At 43.3% G+C, this 13,733-nt stretch overlaps 1 protein-coding gene across 2 annotated transcripts in view; it reads right to left on the reverse strand.

Moving 5' to 3' along the window:
• LOC139791225 (lactosylceramide 4-alpha-galactosyltransferase-like) overlaps positions 1–13,733 on the reverse strand; it is a 29,818-nt gene that overhangs the window by 5,149 nt on the left and 10,936 nt on the right. The window contains exon 1 of one of the 2 annotated variants that reach the window (XR_011723829.1): positions 2,989–3,047. The gene's annotated coding sequence lies outside the window, so the exon portion shown is untranslated. The other variant, XM_071733238.1, reaches the window with a different exon arrangement.

Raw genomic sequence — 13,733 nt, forward strand, 5'->3', positions numbered from 1 at the left:
TATATGATTCTATGTTCAGCTCATGTAAGGGTGATGCAGCTGTGCCCCATCTAATTAATGAACGAGGGAAAAAAAAAAAAAAAAAAAAAAAAGGAAAAAGGAAGTTGAAACTCCATTATCACTACACATTAGGTTTTATACTGTGACAGGAAACTGTTTTCCTGTTTTCTACTCCTTCACTGGGAATTCCCAGTGCTCCTGCTGCTTGGGTGGTTGCCATGAGAACTCAGGAAAGAGTTTCATAGAGCTGCCTCCTCCCACCCCAAGAGTTCCTTCCTGAGTGTGCCTTTGAACACAGGCTCTTTTGACCAACTAACATGTTCACCCATTTGGGAATATTTCCTCTTATGATAGACACTTTATTGAATGGCTTTACCAAATTCCCCCATTTTATGGCAGAGTTACATGCCCTGTGCTTGATGGCAGCTGACCTTCCCCTACAGAATACATATTGACAAGTTGCTAAAACATGGCCTTTAGCCATATAGCCACTCAGTTTTGGTCTTTGTGCAGTTTCCACTCAGTTGCCTGCCACAAATCTTAGGCCTTTTGCTCTGTTAGCTTCCCAGACCCCTCTCCCCTCCCCAAATCCTTCCATGCACTGCAGTGCTACGGATGGATCCAAAAGATGCAAACAATGGGGAAGCTCTTTGGAAAGCACCTTAAGCTATTCCCAGCCCTCCCATCACTGAAGCTCTTCAGGCCTCAAATAAGGGCCCATCTAGTCACAAAAAATCATGGAAGTGCTTGGATGGGAAGGACCCTTGGAGATCATTTGTCCAGTGCCCCTGCTCAAAGCAGTCTCATCTAGAACAAGTTGCTCAGGACCATGTTCTTCTTGGTTTTTGACCTTGTCCAAGGACAGAGACTCCACCACTTCCCTGGGCAACCTGTTCCAATGTTTCACCACTATTTCTTTCATTCTAATTTCTCGTATTTCAGTTTGTGCCCTTTGTATTTCACCCCACCACTGACTTCCACAGAGAAGAGCCTGGCTTTCTTCTTTATCCCACCCATCTCTATTCAGGTACTTATACACTTTGACAAGACTGTCCCTGGGGCTGCTCCTCTCCAAGAATAAGAAGCAGAGCTCTCTCAACCTCTCTTTGTATGGCACATGCTCCAGTTCCTTTCCCATCTTAGTGGCAGCTCTGCTGGACTTGCTCCAGAAAGTCCACATTTCAGTTTTACTGAGGAGCCTTGACCCAGCACTCCAGATTTGTCTTTTCTTCTCTCCTCAAATCTATCACTGCATCAGCTCTGTTTGCTTGAAGCCACAGCAGGCTTTATCTCACCAAACTTTTAACAGTCTGTGGTGTAGGCACCTGTGTTTCCATTAGAGCAGTGGTGCCTGCAGCCACTTTTCTGCTTCTTAGGGTTAGGTGGATGACCCTGTGTGTACTAGAGCCCCAGTGAAAGCCATAAGATGTATCCAGGGACACTGCTCCTAAATCCTGGAGTCCTTCTGCTGGTGTGGACCTCTTTGCCCCTGTTCTTTTGCAGTGTGATTTCTCCTTCTTATTCCAATGCAGAAACAGGCAGATGCTGAGACCCCCTGAGAATGTTGACTAAGACTAATTAGATACAAACCACAAGAATTTCTTCAACAGATCAAGAAGCTTGCTAATGCATATTTCTGACAAGACACAGTTTGCAAAACACTGCATATAATTTTCACAACCTTGCTTGCTAAATTTAAAAGCCTAGCTAATCAATGCAGTGCTTGAAATACACAATGAAAAAAACATGCAAACAAAACCTGTGAAATGTACAGAGCCGTCTTACTGCATCTAAAGGCTGACATTTACATGATAGAAAGTTTCCCTTGTTGGAAGCACAAAAAGGATAAAACATAATGCAAAGGGAACACACATAGAAGATCTTCTAACTCTGCTGTGCAAGGACTTCCACCAATCAGATGCTGCTGGATCAGCACGTGCTCACATCACCTTTTGATGCCCAAGGGGTACTGGAGCACCCTGTGAGCAATGGAGTTTCCTGCCCTGCATAACTGTAAATGTGCTTCACTAATATTTTCCTTGTTAGCAAAACCACAATCAGCTATCTGGAAATAATCAACACTGAATGACAAGGGGATGACCGGGTGATGGTACAACATAAATTGTACATGAAGCCAAACAAGCATCACCAGTTCCTGCAATTCTCTACTTTTTGAATTGTAGCAGCAGAGACTCAGAAGTCCCTGCAATGTGGCAAATCATTCCTAATAGGATAAAATGTACCCTGTTGAGTGGTTCTGTTATAGAACATCATCAGAACTTAGTGACAGCTCAAGTAGTGACAAGAAATGGCACTATAGAAAGTGTAGAAATTCATAAGGGCATGCATCTAGCAATGTCAGAGAATGAAATGTTACATTCTCAGTTCACACTGAAGGCAATTAGAATTGTTTTTACATAATTACATCAGAACAGTATCATTCCTAGACTATAACTTCTGTAGAAGATCTTAAACCTTAGTATAAACAACTCTCTTAGCCAGGGGGTCAGAATTTTACAGGAAAACTGTGTCTGTGTATTTTGCAGAAATGCAAATGTTGTTTGCAGAGAAGAATATAAATGGAGGATGTATATAAGGACTGTCTTGATTTTGTTTTCCTTCTGTGATTTAATGGATACAGCTTGCCTAGGCAATTAACAGATTTAACCTATAAAGATAAAACCTATAAAGATAAAGATAATTTAACCTATAAAGATAAATAAACCTGCAAATACAATGAAAACTACAGGAAAGAAGGTGCAAAGGGATCACCTATTAAGCTATTAAGTACAGCTGCTGAGCAGAATGGGAGAAGAGGGAGAACAGAGAGTAACAGAAATGCAGCCACAGCCTAAGGATTCCGATTTGCCTAAAATGTTGCAAGAATGAAACTGCAAAAGAAAGCCTGATGATCCCTGATAACCAGACACTGATTACCTGCCCAAAGGGATCAGAAAGGGTAATCACTTAGGTGCCTGTGACTTTGACTGCTGAAGCTCATGCTTGCTACTAAACAGACTCTTTGTCCTGACATCCAGGCTGCTCTCTCTGCATCTTACCTGCCCGTAGAGTGCAGGGAAGCAACAAACCCAGCTCCTTGGCAGTGAGGAGGAGAGAAGCTGAACTGCTGAGCAGGCAGCTGCTGAGGCTGCTGAAAACAGGTAGAAAAGTCAAAATAAGTCAAATAAAAATTTGAATATCTATATACTTATATATACAGTACTTCCAGACAAGAGGACCCCTAGGAAAACTGGAATTGTGATTGAGTGTTCCCACAGTGTAGAATAAGGAGCTACAACCAGTAGCAGTATTCAGCTGACATAACCCCAGGTAGAGGGAGCAACTCTTCCTTCCAATCTTGTGAGCAATTTGAAGCAGTTTTGAAAGGAAAATAACCAGTGCTTGTCTGTGAGCCCACCTGCATGTAGTATACATCCCTACGGTTGCTGGGAAGAAGACCCAAACCTTGTGGCATCCACCTAGTAGATGAGGTGGATTCTCTGCTCTCAAAGCCTTGCCACTGCCCTCCCTTTTTATTCATTTGTTATGCTGGCTTCTTGGTCCCCACATGTCACCAAGCATTGACAGAAATGCAAGGCAGCTTTTACACTCATCTCTGGAGAGAGGAACACATGAGAGAAACATAACCTATATCTAACTCTGTTATTAACCAAAACTGATTGAGAATGTAAATCTCTGATGTCCCTCAGAACATGCTCCAATGCAAATTTACAAGAAAGAGTGGATAGAGCTTATTTTGTATCTTAAACTGTGCAAGCAGCTTTGGATGGTCTCTTTCATAGCCAATATTTTAAAGCAATAGCTGTGCCTTCTCTCATGGCCAATTCAACTACCATTGATGTGGTCCTGTCCAATAAAAATAGCCTTCTGGGTTTAAGGAAGGTGCTGCTGGGGAAGAAAAGGAGGGAATTGCAGCTCTTGGCATGGGAACTGGTGCTAGAGGCATTAAAGTAGGGATGAGCTGGAGAATCTGGTACAGGTGAGATTGGCCAGAATATGGCATAAACATCCAAATGTGGCTTCACAGGCTAAATGAAGGTTCTGTCTTTGTATCTCTCTCTCTGTCTTTCATTGCTTGTCTTTGTAGTACAATTTTAGCACAACTTCAGCTACCATATGCAACTAAACTACTCAAAAAGCTAAGTTTATGATAATAAGTTGATACATAATTACATGAAGAAACAGGGCAACACAGCTGTGATGAATCTTGAAATAAATCATTGCACCACCCCCAGTTGTCTTTAGGAGCACAAACCAAGCACTATTGCATTCAGTGATGCCCCTTCAAGTAAGCACAGGAAGGTTAGAGTTGCAATCATCCAGTTTCAAACACCTTGTGTGAGCAGGGACACATCCCACTGAACCAGGCTGCTCAGAGCCCCATCCAACCTGGTCTTGAAAGCTTCCAGGGTATACAAACAGAAAAACATTGGAGGAGGTGTGTAAATTGGCTACAAATTCAGTAAAAAAAAAAAAAAAAAAAACCAACAACAAAAAAACCCCAAAAAACCAGAAAGGAAAAAGGTCCAGCAACATGCTGCTGCATACACAGGTAGCTGCTAGGGATCTTGAACAGTATCACTGATCACTTGCCTGATAGAAGTATTTCTGTGATCCATCAGAAAACAGCTGAAGATCTCAATTTTTTCCAGATTTACATTACCAACAAAAGTAGAGGAGATAAGATTTGACAGTGCCAAAATCCAGTGGGTGACTAATCAGTCTTTTAGACATAGGAGCACTGAGCCATGCCAAACAGGGATGAATCCCCCAGATAATTCCCTTAATATTTAGGGGAATTAGTACCTAGCATTTTCTCAACAGCTTTAGAGCTCCTCCTTCTGACCCTAGAGAGGAATGGCAGACCAAGCATATGCAAATAACTGAAGTGAAATGAGAACAGGTATTCTGGTTGCAACAGGTATATTATACCAAGCCATAATATACTGCAGCTATAAACAAGGGGCACTTCATGGCACCTGTATCTTAACTGTATCTTTTGTACTTAATCACAACTTCAACTTTCCAGAGTGAACCCTGCAATGTCCAATTTCTCTAGCATGTTTAATAGAACTAAGTTTTTCTCCTAAAACAAAAGAAGGAAAACTTAAAATGCTCACTTATATAGGTCTAATGCAGTGCTGCATAGATACTCTGTAAGGTATGAAGAATTAGAAGCAATCCATAGCAAAATGTCAGAGGATATTGGCAAGTTTCTGCAAAAAATAAACAGACTGTGGATAGAAACGACACGGCACTTTTTATAGTTGTTTGTTCCCAAATCACTGTACAAAATGTAGCCATTGATGTGATGGCATATTGCTGAAATTACCCAGAAAAAAATTCAAAATATAGATTCTGACATTTGAAACTGAGAGAACTGACGAGGTACCTAAGCAATGCATTACTCAGGGGACAGCACTGGGACCAGTGCTGTTTAACATCTTTGCTGGTGACCTGGACAGTGGAATTGAGTGCACCCTCAGCAAGTTTGCTGATGACATCAAACTGTGTGGTGCAGTCAATGTACTGCAGGGAAGAGATGCCATCCAGAGGTACCTTGAAAGGCTTGAGAGGAGGGATCGTGCCAACCTCAGAAAGTTCAAGGCCAAGTGCAAGGTTCTAAACCTGGGTCAGGGCAATCTCAAGAACAAACACAGGCTGTGCAGAGAATGGATTGAGAACAGCCCTGAAGAAAAGGACTTGGCAATGATGGTTGATGAGAAGCTCAACACGAGCTGGCAACATATGCTTGCAGCCCTGAAAGTTAACCATATCCTGGGCTGCATCAAAAGGGCATCATTAGCAGGTCAAGGGAGGTGATTCTTCTCCTCTACTGCACTCTAGTGAGACCCCAGCTGGGGCACTGTGTCCAGTCCTGGAGCCCTCAACACAAGAAGGATATGGAGCAAGTCCAGAGAAAGGCCATGGAGATGATCAGAGAGCTGGAGCACCTCTCCTACAAAAACAAGCTGAGAGCATTGGGGTTGTTCAGCCCAAAGAAGAGAAGGCTCTAGGGAGACTTTATAGCTGCCTTTCAGTACCTGAAGGGGGCCTACAAGGAATGCTAGAGAATGACTTTTTACAAGGACATGTGGTGACAGGATAAGGGGTCATGTCTTTAAACTTGAAGAGGGTAGATTTAAGTTAGACATTGTGAACAAATTCTTGACTATGAAGGTGTAAGACAGTGAAACAGGTTTCCCAGAGAAGCAGGGGATGCCTCATCCCTGGAAGTGTTCAAGAACAGGCTAGAGGGGACTTTGATCACCCTGGTTTAGTGGGAGGTGTCTCTGACCATGCAGGGGGGCCAGAACTTAATGATCTTTAAGGTCACTTCCAACCCAGACCATTCTGCGATAAGTAATGGCCTCAAATGGAAAATTCCATCCAGTCATGTCAACATCATTAAGCTTCAGTTCAGCTTCAGTCTCCCTAAACACAATAAGCACCAGTCTAAGATGAGTGGAAGATGGTCACTAATGCTGTTAGAGCAGGAAATTTGTTGAAAGAATTAAAATTGAGCTGCAAGAGCTTCCAAAAAAAGCAGGCATGCTCAGCATCTTCATCAACTCTAAAAAAAAAACAAAAAAAACAAACATTAGCAAGAGGTTGTTTTGTCAGACAGTAACCTTTGACAGGATCAGCTTACACCCAGTGACAGTGCTATTTGAGAATGGTGGCATATGAATTCATAACAGAGAAACATTCTTCTGATGTTACCAGTGCTGCTAGCTACAGCCACAATAGCAGGCTTAGAGACAGTGCAGTGCACGCTCTGAACAGGGCATGTGAGCACTAACTCCTGAGCCAGCCCTTGCAGTGGGAAAAGACCAAGTTTAGCTATAGGAATTGCCACTAAGATGACTCTCAAGCCCACTGACAGCTGCCACTAGTGTAGAGATGGCTCAGTATCAAAGATACTCAGCCACCAAGGAGGGGATTATAGCCCAACTATAGTTGACAGCCCAGTACTGTTGCTACTCTCCCTTCCCCCAGGAATTAAGACTTACCAGGACTGAGAATACGTGCAGAGCATGGAGACAGCTGGTTAGTGGTTTATGCTCACCTGAAATCCCAAAGAATTAGCACTTCCTCAGTTTCACCCCTCTGGGTACTCCCCACACCACTCTTTTGCAAAGGAAAGCTGTTTCATAGAAAACCCAGTAATGAAAGACAGCAGCTAAATATCAGTTTTGAATACATAGAGACATATTATGGATTAATATAGTTGTGAAGAAATCATTCATTAAGGAGACAGATAGAACAAATTGGGAGTTGTGGTCAATAAATGCACTTACTACAAAGACTTCAGATCAAGTTGGTAATTCCTAAGTAAACATTTGACATCCAGAGGTGCAGCTGTTACCTAAGAGGAGTCCCTGTTTGGGGGCGAAGATTCAGGCCCATCAAACTGGATAGCTGGAGTTCTCTTCCTCTGAAAACAAAGATTCTAAAAACTAATTCATACCTACTGAGAAAGTGGGACTAGGTCACATATGTGACATCATCATGTGATAATTGGTTCTTAGCAGGATATAACATTTATTAATTGGGAGAGAGGCCTTAAAAACCCAGTGCTTCCTCTCAATGCAAACTTATCTTGTGTCACTGACCTTTGATCTGAGCTTCTCAGCAAGCCAACAAGTTCTGTCCACAGAACTTTCATTCCATTTTAGAAGTCACACCAATTGCCATCCATAAAATATGCAGTCGAGCCATCCCACTACTGACACACATGGGCGATGTATTAGTTTAGCTAAGCAAATGGACTTCCACTCCTTCAACCCTTACTCCTTGGCTGGTGTAAGGTAAACACACTGAATGAACCTGCTGTCTTGTCCAAGGCTGTGTGCAAGAAAAATGGCCTGGATACCTTTGTAGAAGGTAGGCATGCTGATCAGTTTGCATTTTTATTCAGTTACAGTTACTCTTGAAAGAATTAAGACATCTGTTTTCTCATCAACCCTCTCCAAAATGGCACAAATGCTAACCCAGAGCTCCCTGTGTCCAGCATGGGACTAACCTTTCATATCAACTGTTAGGTGTCAACCCCAGTACAGAGCCAGCTCTGCTTCTCACTTTCCCAGGAGAAGGAGGCCATGCAATTTATGCAGGTCTAGCTGGTGCCCTTGTCCTCAGCTTCAGAGCTGCTCAGCCTTGTTTTTATTCCAAACTTGGATCAGCTCTGAAGATCTCTGAAGGATCTTTCCACATCTTCCCATGTCTACAGGGAGCAGCTGGAACAGTAATTCCCAGCATCAGAAACAGATGGAGAGTCCTGGACAGAGTGGGGTGTTGCTGAGCTAACTTTGGAATCCTGTGGGAAGAGAAGGATGGAGGGATCCCATAGGAGTGTGGACAAATGAAGCAGGGAGCACAGCTTACTCCAGCATTGGAGGTGGCCATAAATGAAGTGGTGATAAATGGATGAGTGTCCAGTGGATGAGTCCACTTAGAACCTCAGCCATAAAGGGACTGCTGCACAGAGTCCTCTGCCCAAGGGTCCGAGCCTGCCTGCAGTTTTGATCATACTCTGTAGTAGTGAAAGGTGAAGACCAATGTGCCCATTGCACAGTGGATTGGAAAGGGCTGCAGAAAAGCTCTGCAGACAGCAATCTCTCACCGCAAGCTCCCTGGCCAAGGGCTGCTCAGCCTCATAACATGGGTACCTCCTCCAGCCACAAGGAAAACCACCAAGGAAATTCCCTTTAATTACTAACTCGAGAAACCATGGCCTAAATTTCAGTAAGAGGACAGGGCAGGATTTAGCCATGTTAAGACCCTGGGACAGCTCCTGCCAAGACTGCTGCAGCCGCACAGCTCTCTGCCACCCGAGCCAAGGACTGAGGACGCTGCAGGCAGGAGGGACACAGGCCAAGAGGGCCAAGAGATGCCTCTCCCAGAGATGGGTTATTCCTAACCAGACCAAAAACAGGGAGAACGAAGCACAACCCACCCCAAATCCACTCGGTTTCCTTGACGCTGCTCAGAAGGGGGGATGCAGCTGCTGGTCAAACGGAGCCTTCTGGAAGATTCTGGTATGGCCGCGCCACCACCTCAGCCACTGCCCCCAGCCCAGGGAAACAATTGGGATCTGTGGGTCCTGCGTGGCTTCGGCAGCAGGGGGAGAGGGCTAGGACAGCCCCGTTTTCTATGGTTTAGAGAAACCTGAGAAGCAGAAGGAGCTTGAGGAGGGACTGGCAAACTCCTGACCTCTACAGGGGAAGATGGTGGCAGAGCCCCTGCTGCCATGAAGCGCCCACCTCAGTGCGTCTCCAGCTGAAGGCAGCTCCAGAGGGCAGGTAGCGTGTCCTGGCCCTCCCTACCAGCACCTCAACTGCCCCTCACCAACATCCCCCTCTTCCTACAGTCATAGAATCATTTTGGTTGGAAAAGACCTTCAGGATCATCAACTCCAACCATTAACTGAGGACACTGCCACAACCACCAGACCATGTCCCTAAGCACCAGATCTGCATTTCTTTTAAATACCTCTAGGTATAGCGACTTTACCACTCCCCTGGGCAGCCTATTCCTGTGCCTGAAATCCCTTTCAGCAGAAGAATTTTTTCCTAATATTCAATTTAAACCTCCGTGGTGCAACTCAAGGCCATTTCCTCTTGTTCTATCACTTGTTAATAGGGAGAAGAGAATGACCTCCCACCTCACTACAACCTCTTTTCAGGTAATTGTAGAGAGTAATAAGGTCTCCCCTCAGCCTCTTTTTCTCCAGACTAGATGTTCCTCATAAATCTTGTTCCCTAGACCTTTCACCAGCCTCCTTGCCCTTCTCTGGACACACTCTAGCATGTCTATGGAAGCAAATCATATCAAACAAATACAGAAGATTAAGAAAAAAGTGTACAACCACACTCCTGACAAAGACAACAGGACCATTTATCAGAATTCACATACAAGTACCTACCAGAGTAAATGATTAAGTCATAAAATCTACGATTCTAGACATTTATACCTAGACATCTAGGTATAAATTAATTCTGAGTTGCATTACTGTGGGGTGCTTATTATTTTATCTCTGTAACAGAAAGAGGCAAATAAACCACAAAGAAATACTCTCTAATCACTGACAGCCTAACAATTGTTTTACCACCAATGTTATCTTAAATATGTTGTTCAAGTGTTGCAGATGTGCAATTTAAAGAAAAGATGCTTCTAATTCCAAGCTGTGGATCTGCAGTACAGTATTGTTCTTAATATTTGTCACATTTCCCTATGCTGGTAAAAGGAATGATTTTGGGTATTTCTTTTCCCAGAGAGGACTGGAAAAGTCAGTCTATTGCTTTGGAATATAAAACAGTAGACAAAGTAATTTGAAATTAATTAACTTTGGAAAACAAGAAAAACTTTACACTGAGCCACACAGGGATTTACAATGCTGTTTCTTACAGCAATTTTCATATACTGCCAGTCTCTCCCAAAACTTGCCCAGCTATAAGAATCCAGGGATTTTTTTTCCTAAGCTATTCAAATGCCAGTGCTTTAGGACATGGTTTAATTTACAAGCTCAGAAAGTTTACAAAGAGCAAGCCAAGGGTTCCTAAGTCTGTTGAAGGCTTGAGGCTATGAGAGGCATTTCAGGAGGTGCAATTGAGAGAACAGCAAGAGGAGCAATTGTTCAATGAACAAGTTCACCTTTCCTCAGCATCAAGGGCTACTGAAGGACAACAAGAGAGTTCAAACTCAGATTCTGGTGTATACCTGCAGCATGGAGGATCTGAGGCAGAAACTGGAAATGGCACAAAATCACTGAGCTGTCACACACAATACCTGCTCCTTGGGCTACATCAGCTCCAAACATACACAAAATAAAGACAGGTAGCTGCACTTTCCCCTAAAAAAGGCTCTTAACCTACTTTGTACCACAGCCTCCCTGGACTACACATTTTGGGAGGAGGGAGAAGAACAGGTGAAAAAAGAGCCATACAGAGCATTACTACTTACTGTGCATCCCAGATGCCCCTGACACAAGAGCTCCAGACATAGGAGGACTCTCAGCCAGCACAGAGAAAATCATCATTCAATCTCTTTGCAGGAGATCAGGGCCAGGATTACTTTCCTGATCCTTTCTTATGCCTCTCCTGTTGCACTGTTCAATTCTGCATCTCCAAACCCATCCACTCTGCAGCAGGCTTCTCTCCTTGATGTACTACACACCTGTCTACCAGCTAATTAACATAAGATCAAGGACAAAGGAACACTTTGGGCAAGAAACACTTTTTGCCTTCTTATCACTTTCCATCATCTTTGACTTATATCAGCACTGAGGAAATGACAGGCAATCATTTTAAATCTCAGTGGAAAACTCTTTCCCTAGCTCTTGACTCACGGAGTCACAACAAAACCCCTCTGCATCAGAACTCACCAGTCCTTTCACAGCCTCTAAAAATGTTCTCCTGTACATCTTTAGATCAGGCTCTGGAAGGCAGGTGGGAAAGTGAATGTCTGCAGCACAAGCTTTCCACTTTTAGATCTACAAAGGCACAGATGTCATTACTATTAAGGGAGGCTGTAGCCCATCACCCCGAGAAAAAGCAAAATCATGGAGTTTCCAATTCCGTAACATCCAGACCTTCAGAGTGAGACTAAAACACCTTGCTTCAGATAGTTTGCAGGTCATGAGTGACAGGGTAATACCTGGTCAGATTAGGAATCAGTACCACTCAGCTCAAGTCCCAAATATGTCATGTAGTCATAATCTGCAGATCCTTCTTTCCACATGTGCTTATGCTCAACTTGTCTCATGTTCATTCCACACTCCTAATTTTAGTGAGTCACTTAAGGATACAGCTTTAAACTGCTTTTCTGCATAATAACTAACAGATTGCTAAGAGCTACCACCAATGCCTCGCAGAACAAAATGGAACATCTTTGCAGAGAGAAGTAATAGTAAAAACTGTATTTATTTTTCTTCCACAAGACAAAGCAAAAAAGACCAAAGGCTGCATTGGTTTGACCCTCTCCTTATCAAACTTTGGAACATTGACTACAGGGAAAAAAAAAATTACAAAAAACCACCCCACTCCATTTATCCAAAAAAGGCACTTTTGTACAATAAGCTGTAATACATCAAGCCAGATATTCATTGCAGCAGGCCCCAAACACTCCCATAACCAGTTTAAGATATTGCTACAGTAGAGTCCCCTCTTATACCTTTATGATCACCAGCCACCATTTCATTATCTCTGGCAGGGGGCTCTTAGGTCATCAAAATTTCTGTTTAGTCCAAAGGGTCCAAAACTGCAGGAATCAGTAGAACAAGAAATCATGCCTTCCTGACCACACAGTAGGCCAGTGCTGACAATTGTGTAGCTGCTTCTAAAGAAAGCAGTGTTAACAAAAACCAACACACTGAGTAGAAGCAGTGAGAGAAGGGATTGAAAACAGCATCCATGTAGACCACTTAGCATACTCATTACCAAAAAAAAAAAAAAAAAAAAAAGACAAATAAACCTGAGAGAGAGAAATGTTGCATGCACAGTCTTGTACATTTTTGATAATAGTCTTGGCTGAACTGAGCAAACCTCACGTTGCTTATGGTTGACCTGGGAAACAGAAGAGGCCTCAGACAAGTGCAGATGTAGAAATCATTTGAGTAAAACTCAAAGTACTTGTAGGAAGCACCACCTGAAAGAGCTGTCACCCTGGGGCCAGGTGACATTGAAAATCTGACCCACTCGTGGTCTTCAAAGGGGCCATTGGACCACCCCCACTGCTGTTTCTAGGCATAAGAAAAGGAGGCACACAGTAGGCAGAAGAGATTTTACAGTGAGATTATAATCCCTTAGTGGTGAAGGAGAAGGGATGGCCAACACTCTGCTCATCTGCATCAACCATATCGTACTGCGAGGCTCAAGTGCCTCAGTAATCCCCTTTCAGAGCACGGTGGGGAACAGATGTAACGATGCCGGTGGTTCCTCACTGTTCTTTCTCCATTATTTTCTGACAAGAATGGCATCAGTAAATTCTTTTGCTCATCAAGGCAAGGGATAAGTTTTCTCCCACAGTTTGTCCAACAAACTTGTGTCTGTGCTGGGAACCCTCAAAGGCACAACAGCACCTTGCAAGAGACATTAACTTTCTCCACTGCGATTCAGGAAGATGCTCAGGCAGAAGAATAAAGCTTTCTACTGCCCTCCTCAAGACCTCTCAAGAGATATTTGAACTCCTGACAATGAATAGCAGGAGCATTCCAGGGTTCTTGAAGAGGTCCACCATAAACAACTCATAAATGGACTTGAATTGAGAAAGTGTATGTTCCCTATCAAGCTCTCTGGAACGTTGAAAACACTTGGAAATATCATGCTTTTTCTTTAGGATTCATCCAAATGCTGAAGGATCTGATGAATCTTAGACACAGTTATGGATATTTGGTCACAGAGACAAAGTCAATGTAAAAGATAGTTCATCTCTTCCTGTATCAGATGCAGTTTAAGATGTGATTTGGATGACCTCTCTTCTCATGGCAGGGTGCTAATTTGCCACTACTGTAACATAAATCATTGCTGTGCAATAGCTCCTTCTAAATGATAAGCTGGCCTCAGATACTCATGTCCTTATTCACACCAAATTTCCATGTCTTGAGATCTCTGACGTTGAACAGAGACTGCAGCATCCTGCTCCCTGTTCAAACCAGACACAAGAAAATCTCCTCCACTGAAAGCTTCAGTAGAGAAGGGAATGAAAATAAA

This window comes from Heliangelus exortis, chromosome 1 (assembly GCF_036169615.1).
Source record: "Heliangelus exortis chromosome 1, bHelExo1.hap1, whole genome shotgun sequence".
Classification (NCBI taxonomy): domain Eukaryota; kingdom Metazoa; phylum Chordata; class Aves; order Apodiformes; family Trochilidae; genus Heliangelus; species Heliangelus exortis.